This window comes from Neomonachus schauinslandi, chromosome 8 (assembly GCF_002201575.2).
Source record: "Neomonachus schauinslandi chromosome 8, ASM220157v2, whole genome shotgun sequence".
Taxonomy (NCBI): Eukaryota; Metazoa; Chordata; class Mammalia; order Carnivora; family Phocidae; genus Neomonachus; species Neomonachus schauinslandi.
In genome coordinates this window covers 66344005-66357105 of record NC_058410.1, presented here as the reverse complement: position 1 = coordinate 66357105, position 13101 = coordinate 66344005, and the positions used below count along the sequence as shown (strand labels likewise).

Genomic DNA, 13101 nt, shown 5'->3' with positions numbered 1-13101 from the left:
GTTGATTGAACTAGGTGACCACTAAATTCCATTCTGTTCCTGAGATTTTATGATTCTGAAACTAGATGACTCATATGGGAAAGCAACACTAAAGTCAAATTAGCCTGTGTAAGGTTAAGATAATCCATATAGGAAAAAATTCTGAGTCAGGTTACTGTAAAATTTGTGAAACAAACAGTAATGTTAATAATATATAAATAGTATATAATTTTATATTACATATCCATCAGAAATAAAGATAAAATGATATGTTAGCAAACTTGCTAACAATGATTATAATGAGCTGGATTTCTGATGCAATGTGAGCATTGGCCTAATTATCAAAAACTGAGAGAAATAGTGTAATGATAGCATTTAAATGTGATTCAAGGACACCTGGGTGGCTCAGTCTGTAGTCTGTCTTCGGCTCAGGTCACGATCTCGGGGTCCTGGGATTGAGCCCCACATCGGGCTCCCTGCTCAGTGGTGAGTCTGCTCAAGATTCTTTCTCTCCCTCTCTCTCTACCCCTCCCCCCACTCATGCTCTCTCTCTTTCTCTCTCTCTCAAATAAATAAATAAAATCTTTAAAAAATGTGATTCCAAAAATCATAGGTAAAGTATAATTGCTGTTATAACACATTTGTGTCCTTTCAGAATTGCATGAGCTCTAATCAATACTGTGGCTTTAGTAGTTAAAGAAAGCATATTCTCTAAGGTCAGGGATTTTAGGAAACCAGTCCCTACCTGGCTGGCCTCATCCTGTGGCTGCATGATTAAACTGGCTAGTAGAAATTCCCAGACAATAGAATGCCAGGGAACAAAATATCCATATGTTCTTTTTCTTCATAATAGACAAAATTAGAATGTCTGTTCCCTCCCTTTTACACCATAACCTTGGACCATGCTTCACCTTTTTTTCTCCCCAACTCCCTGTTCACTTACCTTTCTCATTTCCTACAAAGGAAAAGATATATGTAAAATTATCTATTTAAATCCTAAGTCTGTGGAGGAAAGTTAAAATCTTTGAAGGAAATGTCTATTATCCTATGTAAAATCGATTCAAACCCATTTTGGGTCAACAGGATACAAAAGCAAACCACACCCTTGTGCATGTCCATCCTATACATGACTCCTAACAGTGCTATTGGAATAACTAACATGGGAAATTCTTGGGATAGGTTTTAGAGATGGATGTCCAACGTAGGAATTACTGTTTGGTAATAAACATACTTACCCCCTCCCTTCATGATTGAATAACATAGTCTACAAGGTACACTAACAGAGAACAACGTTACAGATAAAGTATTATTGATTCTTAAGGCTTTCTGGCAATTTTTATAGTAAGATTTTTTGGATTACTTCCAAGGAGGAAGGAGCTCACACCAAATTTTGAACTAGCAAGTTTCTAGGGCAGTTTGGTTAAAATAAGCATCTGTTTCTGAGAGGAACAAATTTACGCATATGGATGTGAGATTACCTTCTTTGTGGCTGGGTTGATCTTCCCCCAATGATAGGTGCGAAGGAGATCCTCTGTTTAAGATTTATTTATTTATTTATTAGAGAGAGAGAGCATGAGGGGGGGAAGGGCAGAGGGAGAAGCAGACTCCCCGCCGAGCAAGGAGCCCGATGTGGGACTCGATCCTGGGACTCCAGGATCATGACCTGAGCCGAAGGCAGTCGCTTAACCAACTGAGCCACCCAGGCGCCCTGGAGATCCTCTGTTAACTAGATTATAGGCTAGGAATAAGACATGGGTTCTGACTGATACATTCATGCACGTAATTACTTACATAGCTAATGAAAAGGCTATTAATGGAGGAAATCATTATGTTCTACTGCAAACAAATTCTTAGAAAGGACACAAAGAACAGCTGGATTTTTTAGAAAATCAAACTTGAAACTAAAGAATTTAAAATATTAGTAAACTGGGGCACCTGGGTGGCTCAGTCATTAAGCATCTGCCTTCGGCTCAGGTCATGATCCCAGAGTCCTGGGACCGAGCCCCACATAGGGCTCCCTGCTCAGTGGGAGGCCTGCTTCTCCCTCTCCCACTCTGCCTGCTTGTGTTCCCTCTCTCCCTGTGTCTCTCTCTGTCAAATAAATAAATAAAATCTTAAAAAATAAATAAAATAAAATATTAGTAAACAAAAACATACAACAATGTTAATAAACATATACAATTTCTAGCTTTTTCTGGTACCATCTCTTTTTTCTTACATTTTTGTGTGAGCTTGAGTGGGGGGAGCGGGGAAAGGGCAGAGAGGAAGGGAGAGAACCTTAAGGAGACTCCGTGTTGAGCACAGTGCCCCATGCCGGGTTCAATCTCATGACCCTGAGAGCATGACCTGAGCTGAAATCAAGAGTTGGAGGCTTAACCAACTAAGCCACCCAGGTGCCCCATTTACTTCATTCAAGATGGCCAGTCTGCTATGACTAAATTATGGAAAATCTATTCTCAGAGAGTGACAGAAACACCAAGATTTAAACATTATACAAAGATTATGGTCTCTCCTCAGATTGTTGTCATTCAGGTATCCCAAGATTTTCCACCAGAGCATATGTAGAATTCAATTTTAAAATTTCCCTCCAAACTCTTAAAGTTCTTGGAAAGTTATACATATTACTTTAAAATATGTTTAAGTCAAGTGTTTTGCTATGGAATTTAAAGTAATAACAAAGCATTTGGAATTTGTAGAGCAGAGGACATGCTATTACATGAAAAAGCCTACTTTTACTTTATAAATACATGAAGAACACTAAAATGAGAATAATTTTAGAAGACACATATCTTGGGACACCTGGGTGGCTCAGTCAGTTAAGCACCTGCCTTCAGGTTGGATCATGATCCTGGGGTCCTGGGGTCCTGGGATGGAGTCCCACATCTGGCTTCTTGCTCAGCAGGGAGCCTGTTTCTCCCACTGCCTGCCACTCCCCCTGCTTGGGCGTGCTCTCTTTCTGACAAATACATAAATAAAATCTTTTTAAAAAGTAAAAATGAAAGACATATCTTCTCTTTTGAGTCGAGAGTTGTCGTATGGACACTGATTATCAGGACTTACTGACCCAGATATTATAAATTGTCAACTAATGATGTAATATATGGTGATTAACATAACATAATAATAAAAAATTAAATAAAAATTAAATTAAATTAATATTAGTGCATATGTAACAAATCAATACCCCCTATTATCATGATAATAAAGTATTATTTAAAAAAAAAAGTATTATCCTCAAATTCAAAGAGACATAGGGGCTTCCAACAGAAGTTTGCATTTGAAGAAGTTCTAAAATGAAGACAACTTACTGGGAGTAGGTGGAAGTCGGTTGTCACAAACGCCTAGTGTGTTTATGATCATTAGCAATGTCTGCTGATTTGCAAAGCATGTTAAGAGGCTTCGTGTAGAAACAGCCACACGGTGATGAACTGGAGTAGGTATTATTGCATTCTGATATTAAATTATGCTTTACAGTGTATCTGTAGAGTTGCATCAATCCAACAATACAACATTTGCTAAGCAAAAGTACTTTAATGTCTTTTCTAGGCAAGTAAATGGCAGAGCAAGTGTACATTATTCTCAACAGGGAAATTCAAGTATATTTTGCTGCTGCCGACGAAAAGATTAAATAAAGGAAATCCAATTTAAAACATCAGTGTTCCAGCACTAACCTGTAGTGAAAACAGAATTCTGAAATAAGAAATTTGTCACTGTCTTCAGATATGGGGACTTGCACGATTTAAGATGGTAAAGATATCATATCCTCTTTCATTTTTTAAAAAAGTTATCAGCAACTGCACTTTCACGCATGGACAACGGGTGTGGAAAGATACTTCCTCCTCTAAGGCCAGGAATATCATTATTTGAGTACTTCCCAGCATTTAAGAGACATTATCTAATTAAAAACCTCCCAACAGCCTTAAAGAGAATGTATTTCGTTAGAATTTTACAAAGGACCAAAGAAGAATCAAAGAGTTTCAACACATACCTCATTTGCACAGCTAGGAAATTGCAGAGCCCAAATGCCAAGGTCTGTCCCTGAAACTTCAAGGTGAATCAGAGCCTTCATCAAGATGCTGCCCTCACTTCTGCCATAAACCTGTGTCCACCCACTCTAGCACTTTTTATGTAATAATTACATGAATAATTTTAAGTAATGAGTCTCTTCTGTGATTTAAAATAAAGTTGCAGGGTGCCTGGGTGGCTCAGTTGGTTGAGCGACTGCCTTCGGCTCAGGTCATGATCCTGGAGTCCCGGGATCGAGTCCCGCATTGGGCTCCCTGCTCGGCGGGGAGTCTGCTTCTCCCTCTGACCCTCCCTCCTCTCGTGTGCTCTCTGTCTCTCTTATTCTCTCTGTCTCAAATAAATAAATAAAAAAAATCTAAAAAAAAATAAAATAAAGTTGCAGTAGCCAAAATATGGTGGCCTTAATTTAGGAAATTCTCTTTAATAATTTACTATTATTATTTCACAAGCATTTCAATGACAATAAGCCAAGCGGAGGGGCAGGGATAGAGAAAGAAATATGGCTTGTTTTCATTTTACCTTTTAAAGTCATTAGTAACAGTGCAATATTTTCTTATATAAATATATATATGTATACATATACACATATTTATTTATTTATTTATTTATTTATTTATTTATTTTTAAAGATTTTATTTATTTATTTGACAGAGAGAGACAGTGAGAGAGGGAACACAAGCAGGCAGAGTGGGAGAGGGAGAAGCAGGCTCCCCGCTGAACAGAGAGCCCGATGCGGGGCTCGATCCCAGGACCCTGGGATCATGACCTGAGCCGAAGGCAGACACCTAACAACTGAGCCACCCAGGCGCCCCTACATATACACATATTTAAAGTGAGGCTAATAACTACCTAATCTGTATTTTAATAATTACATGATAGTTGAAAAAGCTGCATATTAAAAAGAAGTATCTTCAATCTAATTATCTTTCAATTCCTAAAATAATCATTTTAAGTTCAGTTCTGCTCTTAAATATCATATACATCAACTTGGGAATGATTTGGAAATGAACTTGCTCATCTCTAGCTATTCATTTTGCAAAATATTTAGCTGTCCTAGATATGTAAGGACATATTAAATTAGATGAATAATTTATTTCCTGGCTAACAAATGCAACCCAATTTCCCAAAAAAAAAAACAAATAAAACAAAAACAAAAACTCGCCCAAACAATCTCTATAATGAGACTACTAATTTTTTCCTTTAATACCTTACTATCTCTTTCTCACTTGGTTGTGAATCAAATATAATCAGTTTGTGGTAAGTGCTAATCAAAAGACACTAGAGATGGAATTCATATGAATGATTTTTGCAATTTCCTTCATAGGCTATGTAACATTTATGTCTGGGTTATTAGGTATTCAGCTTACCTAAACCTTGTGGAGGATGCCATAAATGTTTTTCTCACCAATTTCTTACACAAAGCTGGAAACTCAAGCTGAAGTCAGGAGGTTGATTTCCCCTGCACAAGAAACAGTACGATTCTCTTCACACCCCTGCCAGAGGCAATTATGGCTGTATTTAATTCCTGAATATACAGTTCTTTAAACTCTTATTCACAACCTCAGAAGGGAAAAATAATGTGCTTTGTGTCAAAATACAGTATCTATTTTCTCTTGGGACTTAATTTTTTAGGGCAGCTTTAAGTTCAAAGCAAAATTAAGCGGAAGGCACAGCGATATCCCACATATTCCTCACCCCACAGACACTTAGTTCCCCCATTATCAACATCCCTCACCACAGTGGTACATTTGTTACAATTGATGAACTTGCACTGACACATCATAATGACCCAGAGACCACAGTTTACCCTACGTTTCACTCTTGATTTCCGACTTCGAATATGTAGGTTTAGAGAAATGTGTAATGACATATATTCATCATTATGGTATCATAAAAGGTATTTTCACTGCCCTAAAAATCCTCTGTGCTCTATGTGTTCATCCATCCCCACCCACCAATCTCTGGCAACTGCTTATATTTTTACTGTATCCATAGTTTTGTCTTCTCCAAAATGTTATATATCTGGAATCATACAATATATAGTCTTTGGAATTGGCTTCTTTCACTCAGTAATGCGCACTTAAGTTCCCTTCATATGTTTTCACGTCTTGATAGCTCATTTCTTTCTATCACTGAATGATACCCTTTGTCTGAATATACCACAGATTATGTATTCATTAGTTTACTGAAGGACATCTTGGTTGATTCCAAGTATTGGCAATTATGAATTAAAGCTGCTATAAGCATTCGTGTACAGGTATTTGTGCAGATGTAAGTTTTCATCTCTTTTTAGGTAAACACCAAGGAACGCAATTGCTGGATCATATGGTAAGAGTATGTTTAGTTTTGTAAAAACTGACAAACTGTCTTCCAAACTGGCTGTACTATTTTGCATTTTTACCAGCTATGAATGTGAGTTCCTGCTGCCTCACATCCTTGCCAGCATTTGGTGTTACCAGTGCTCCAGATTTTGGCCATTCTAATATGTATGTAGTGTTATTTCATTGTTTTAAGTTACATTTTCCACAAATTACATGGTGCACCTTTCCATATGCATACTTGTCATCTGTGTATCTTCTTTGGTGAGGTGTCTATTAAAGGCTTTGGTCTGGCTTTTAATAGGGTTGTTTGTTTTCTTGTTGTTGAGTTTAAAAGCTCTTTGTATAGTTTTAGTAACCATCTTTTATCAGCTGTGTCTTTTGCAAATTTCTTTTTTCCAGTCTGTGACTTGTCTTATCATTCTCATGATATCATCTTTTGAAGAGCAGAAGTTTTAAATTTTAACGAAGTCCAGCTTATCAATTATTTCTTTCATGGGTAGTGCCCCTGGTGTTGTATCTAAAGAGTTATCACTGCACCCAAGGTCATCTAGGTATTTTCCTATGTTATCTTCTCAAAATTTTTAGTTTTGCACTGTGCATTTAGGCCCATGATCTATTTTGAGTTAATTTTTGTGAAGGGTGTAAAGTCTGTATCTAGATTCCTTTTTCACATGTGGATGTCTAATTGTTCCAGCACCATTTGTTGAAAAGACTATCTTTGCCCCACTGTACTGTCTTTGCTCCTATTTCAAAGATCAGTTGGCTATACTTATGTGGGTCAATTTCTGGGCTCTCTATTCTGTTTTATTGGCCTATTTGTCTATTCTTTGGCAATATCACCTTGTCTTGATTACCATAACTGTATAGTAAATCTTGAAGTCAGGTAGTATTCCAACTGTGTTCTTCTCCTTCAATATGGGTTAGCTCTTTCGGGTCTTTTGTCGCTCCATATAAACTTTGGAATCAGTTTGTTGGTATCCAAAAAATTACTTCCTGAGGATTTTGATTGGGATTGCATAGAATTTATAGATCAAATTTGGAAAAACTGACATCTTGATAATATTGAGTCCTCCTAACCATGAACATAGAATATTTCTGCATTTATTTATTCTTATATTTCCCTTATCAGTTTTGTACTTTTCCTCATATAGATCATGTACATATTTTGTTAATTTATATCTAAGTATTTTATTTGAGGGGATGCTAATGTAAATTGTATTCTGTTTTTAAGTTCAAATTACATTTGTTCATTGCTGGTGTATAGGAAAGCAAGTGACTTCTGTATATTAACCTTGTACCCTCCAACCTTGCTATAACTGATTATTAGTTCCAGAAGTTTTTCTGTCAATTCTTTTGGATTTTTTACATAGAAAATCATGTCATCTGCAATCAAAGATAATTTTATTTTTTTCCCAATCTGTATTCTTTTCTTTTGTTTTTCTTGTTTTATTTCATTAGTCAGAACTTCCAGTTGATGTTAAAAAGAAGTGGTAGAAGACAACATCCTTATCTTGTACTTGGTCTTAATGGGGAAAGCTGAGTTTGTCACTATTACATATGATGTTAGCTGCAGGTTTTTTGTAAATATTCTCTCTCTCTTTTTTTTAAAGATTTATTTATTTATTTTGGAGAGAGAGGACAAGCAGGAGGGTCAGGAAGAGGGTGAGAGAATCTCAAGCAGACTCCACAGTGAGTGCAGATCCCAATATGGGGCTCAATCTCACATCCCTGAGAGCACAACCTGAGCTGAAACCAAGAGCTGGATGCTTTACCAAAAGCACCACCCAGGTGCCCCTGTAAATATCCTTTAGCAAGTTAAGGTAGTTCCCGTCTATCTCTAGTAGACTGAGACTTTTTATCATGAATGGCTCTTAGATTTTGTTAAATGTTTTTTTCTGCATTTGCTTCTATGATCATGTGATTTTTCTTTTTTAGCCTGTTGATATGATGAATCACATTAATTGATTTTTGAATGTTGAATCGGCCTTGCATACCTGGGATAAATCACACATGGTATATAAGTCTTTCATACATTATTAGATTTGCTCATATTTTATTAAATATTTTTACATCTGTGGTCAAGATAAGTATTGATGTGTAATTTTCTTTTCTCGTAATGACTTTTTCTGGTTTTGGAATTAGGGTAATATTGACCTCATAGAATAAGTTAGGAAGCATTCCTTCCATTCCCTGAAAGAGATCATAGAGAATTGATATAATTTTATTCTTAAATGTTTGGTAGAATTTACCAATGAACCCATATGGGTCTGGTGCTCTCTATTTTGGAAGGTTTTAATTATTGATTCCATTTCTTTAACAGATATAAACCAATTCAGATTGTTTATTTCTTCTCATTTGTATTTTGGTAAATTGCGTCTTTCAAGGAATTTATGCAAGTCATCTAGGTTATCAAATTTGCAGCATAGAGTTGTTCATAGTATTTCTTCATTACCATTTCATGTCCATAGGATCCATAGTGATGATTCCTCTTTCATTTCTGATATTGGTAATTTGTGCCCCCCTTGTCGTTGCCAAGTTTTCTTTTTGTCCTTTTTTTCTTAATTAGTCTGGCTAAATGCTTTTTGATTTTATTGATTTTTGCCAAGAACTACCTTTTAGTTTTATTGATTTTCTCTATTGATACCCTGTTTTCAATTTTATTGATTTCTGCTCTGGTTCTTATTATTTCTTTTCTTCTGCTTACTTTGAATTTAATTTGCTCTAATTTTACTAGTTTCTTAAAGCATGAACTTGGATTCTTGGTTTTAGATTTTTTTTCTAACATAGGCATCATGTTATAAATTTCCCTCTAAGCATTGTTTTCACTGCATCTCACAATTTTTTTCTTTTTTGGGGGGGGGGGTTAAGTGAATTTTTATCGGAAAGCAAAGTTGTCAACTTAAACAGCAGCAAATGAAGAATGAATAAGGAAACTTCCTGTTGTCACAGATACACACGACCTCCATCATATATGATATGAGAGGCATTTCAATTTGTGACCCCAGCACAGAAATGCCAAATACTTTTCCATTCAATCTAATACTTCTGGATTCCTACCAAAAAGGAATACAGTAAGAGCATGGAAAAGTTTCTTACTGAAAGGAAACCCCCAAAGAAGAGTAAAGGAGGAAATGTAGAAATTAAGAATGATGTAGAACACTTTTTAAACCGTAATGAGCTACATTTTCATATCTTCACTGTAATACAAAACACAGTCACTTGCCAAACTAGTTCAGGTTACTTAAATACTAGATACCTTTTGGTCTTCTACATAAGTGTTTGGAAGTTACTTATGTTTACATGAAATAAAGGTATGAATACTTTTCTACAGCAGTAACTGTACACCAGGAAGGCCAAGAAAAGCACAAATCAAGGAATGGAGTTTTCCCAATGCTGCAGTATGAAAAGACTATAAACAGTTGATTCCATCCATGTGAATGGGTTTCTTTGCTATAGGAAATCCAAATCGAATAAGGACTGGAGATGAGTAAAAAGGTTTCTTGAAGAGAAGAAGGTTGATACCCTGTATGAATTTAGTTTTCTGCCCCTTCCTCAGCATCACATTCTTCTCCTGCACTGTCTGAGGTCCATAATATTAGGTTGTCTCTGAGCATCTGCATGATGAGGGTGTTCTCTTTGTATGAGTCTTCATTCAGTAGATCACATTGTGATGTGTGCAATGGCCTCATCAAAAGCTGTTTTAGCCAGTGTGCAGGCAAGATCTGGGTAATTAAGGATCTCATAGTAAAATACAGAAAAGTTAAGAGCCAGTCCAGGAGGGTGGAGTGTGTGGGTTGTAACTCTCTTGCTTATATCAAAAGCCTTTTGGTAAGCATCTTGGGAATTATCTATAGTTTGTTTTCTATCATCACCACATGAAACTTCAGTAAGGTACCAGAAGTAATCTCGCTTCATTTTCAGATAGAAGACCTTACTCTCCAGATTAATTGTATTGGCTATTAAATACTTGTCCAATAATTACAGCACCGTGGTGCAGATGGACTTCAGTTCAGACTCCACTTTCTCGATAGTCTTTCTTGTCAGAGCTTTTCTGCTCGATGCTCCAGATGACCCTCCAGATGGACCTGCAGTCCCCTATCACGTTCTTGTAGGCTCCCTACAGCAGGTTTTGCTCCTCATTGGACAGCTCAGTGGCCCGCTCCATCACAGCCTTCATGCAGGTGGCCATATCATCCAGGTGCTCTGCCTGCTCAGCCACTTTTGCCTTCTGGATCAGCTCTGTCTTCTCTAAGGGGACAGGGAAAGGAGAGCGAGGACAAGCACCCACCTGGATTGGCCTGAGATGTGCACCCCTGGCATGAGTCCCACCAACTTGATCCACTTTTGACCTCAGCCGAGGACCCTCCAGTCTCCTGAATCTCACAAATTTCGCTAAGTTGTGTTGTTTTCATTTAGTTCAAAATATTTTTATTTTTTATTTTTTAAAGATTTTATTTATTATTTGACAGAGAGAGACACAGTGAGAGCAGGATCACAAGCAGGGGGAGAGGGAGAGGGAGAAACAGGCTTCCCGCGGAGCTGGGAGCCCGATGCGGGGCTCGATCCCAGGACCCTGGGATCATGACCTGAGCCGAAGGCAGACGCTTAACGACTGAGCCACCCAGGCGCCCCTAGTTCAAAATATTTTTAAACTTATCTTGAAATTATTCTCTGACCCATGTGTTATTTAATAAGGTGTTCTTTAATCTTTAGGAATCTGGGGGTTTTCCAGTTATCTTTCTGTTATTGATTTAATGTTTTATTCCACTGTGGTCTGGAAGCAAACGTTGTATGATTTTTATTCATTTGGACTTGCTAAGATGTGTTTTATGGACCAAAATGTGCTCTATCTTTGTGAATGTTCTTTGTGAGCTTGAGAAGAATGAGTATTCTGCTGTTGTTGGATGAAGTTGTCTATAGATGTCCATTATATCCAGTTGATTGGTACTATTGTTGAGCTCAACTATGTCCTTACTGATTTTCTGCCTGCTGGATATGTCCATTTATGATATAGGCATGTTGAAGTCTCCAGCTATGATAGTGGATTCATCTACTTCTTTTGTATCTATTTTAATGATCCTTGCTTGGCTTCTATACTTTTGATTCACAAATAAATGTTTGCACAATGATGTATAATTATCTTCCAGTTGATGCTCCTAATTTTAAATATATATGTAATAGATTAGTATTCCAGCATTTTATTTTAACATTTTACTTTTTATGTTAAAATTGAAGTTTTTAAAAATTAAAACTTTTTAAATAATTTACCTCGAATTTCACAAACAGAAAAAAATAAGATCTTACTTATTTTTATTTTTCATAATCACCATCCTTGATGTCACCAAGTCCACTTATGAATAAGAACTGCAAAGAAAATTTCATACCAAGACAATTCTTTGGTTCCTATCAGTCCACTTGGCATGAACCTTTAGTTCTTGTCACTCATTTCCTTATGTCTATAAAAAATAACTGAACAAGTTTCCATCTTCTTTTCCACCTGTGTCTTGGGTTAGCAGGTGGCTCCTCTTCTCATGTGGTCCCTTGTATTTATTCTTATTTTATATGTATATATATAATAGTTATTGAAATTTATTTGTACTCAAATAAATTCAATATATTTAATATGAAGAAGGCTTTTTTACCATCAATAAATCCCTCAAACCCCACAAATACTGAATGTCTAAAGCAGTGTACAGTTTTGCCAAGTTTTCTTTTTGTGCTCATTGCAAATGTTTGATAGTCTCCCAATCTCTTACTTAAATTCCCTCTTAGTTTTACACTTTGTCAATGTAATACCTTAACAGCATTTCTGTCAATGAATTTCCTACATGAAGAAATTGCCAAGCAAGACTGTGGTTAAGGTCATTTCTTATGAAGTATGGACAAAAGAGATGCTACTCTGTCCACTATAAAAGAAAGTGCCCAAAAGAGAATCTAATCATAGCACAGTGGTTTGCAATATTGACAGCATACATTATATTCATGACTAAGAAAAAGTACGTTCATTTGAAGTTTAATATATATGCTTGTTTTCTTGTTCTTCATTAGAAGTACCAAAAGTTAAACATTTTCACTCTACTTCTGTGAAATATAAGTAGAATTTAAAGAAAATGTTAAGAAAAAAGGGAAAATTCTACTTAAAAGTGCAATTTTAGCAACCAGTTCCAAGTTTTATCATTTTTTGAATGCAATTTTTTATGTAAATTCTAGTTAGTTAACATATATAGTAAAATTGGTTTTAGGTGTAGAATTTAGTGATTGATCACTTTCATATAACATGTAGTGCTCATCTCAACAAGTGCCCTCCTTAATACCCATCACCCATTTAGCCCATTCCCTGCTCACCTCCCTCCATCAACCTTCAGTTTGTTCTCTGTCATTAAGAGTCTCTTATGGTTTGCTTCCCTCTCTCTCCCTTTTGTTTTTCCTTCCCCTATGTTCATCTGTTTTGTTTCTTAAATTTCACATATGGGTGAATTCATATGGTATTTGTCTTTCTCTAACAGATTTATTTTGCTTAGCATAATACACTCTAGGTCCATCCATGCCATTGCAAATGGCAAGATTTCTTTCTTTCTGATGGCTGAGTAATATTCCATTGTATATATATATACCACATCTTCTTTATCCATTCATCAGTTGATGGATATTTGGGCTTTTTCTGTAATTTGGCTATTGTTGATAGTGCTACTATAAACATTGAGGTTCATGTGCCCTTCAAATCAGTATTTTTGTGTCCTTTGGGTAATGCAATTGCTGGGTCCTAGGGTAGCTC

At 36.3% G+C, this 13101-nt stretch overlaps 1 pseudogene; it reads right to left on the bottom strand.

Annotated features, from left to right (window-relative positions):
• Positions 1–9859: 9859 nt before the first annotated feature.
• The window catches only part of LOC110583558, an 88109-nt pseudogene continuing 84867 nt past the window's right edge, over positions 9860–13101 (bottom strand).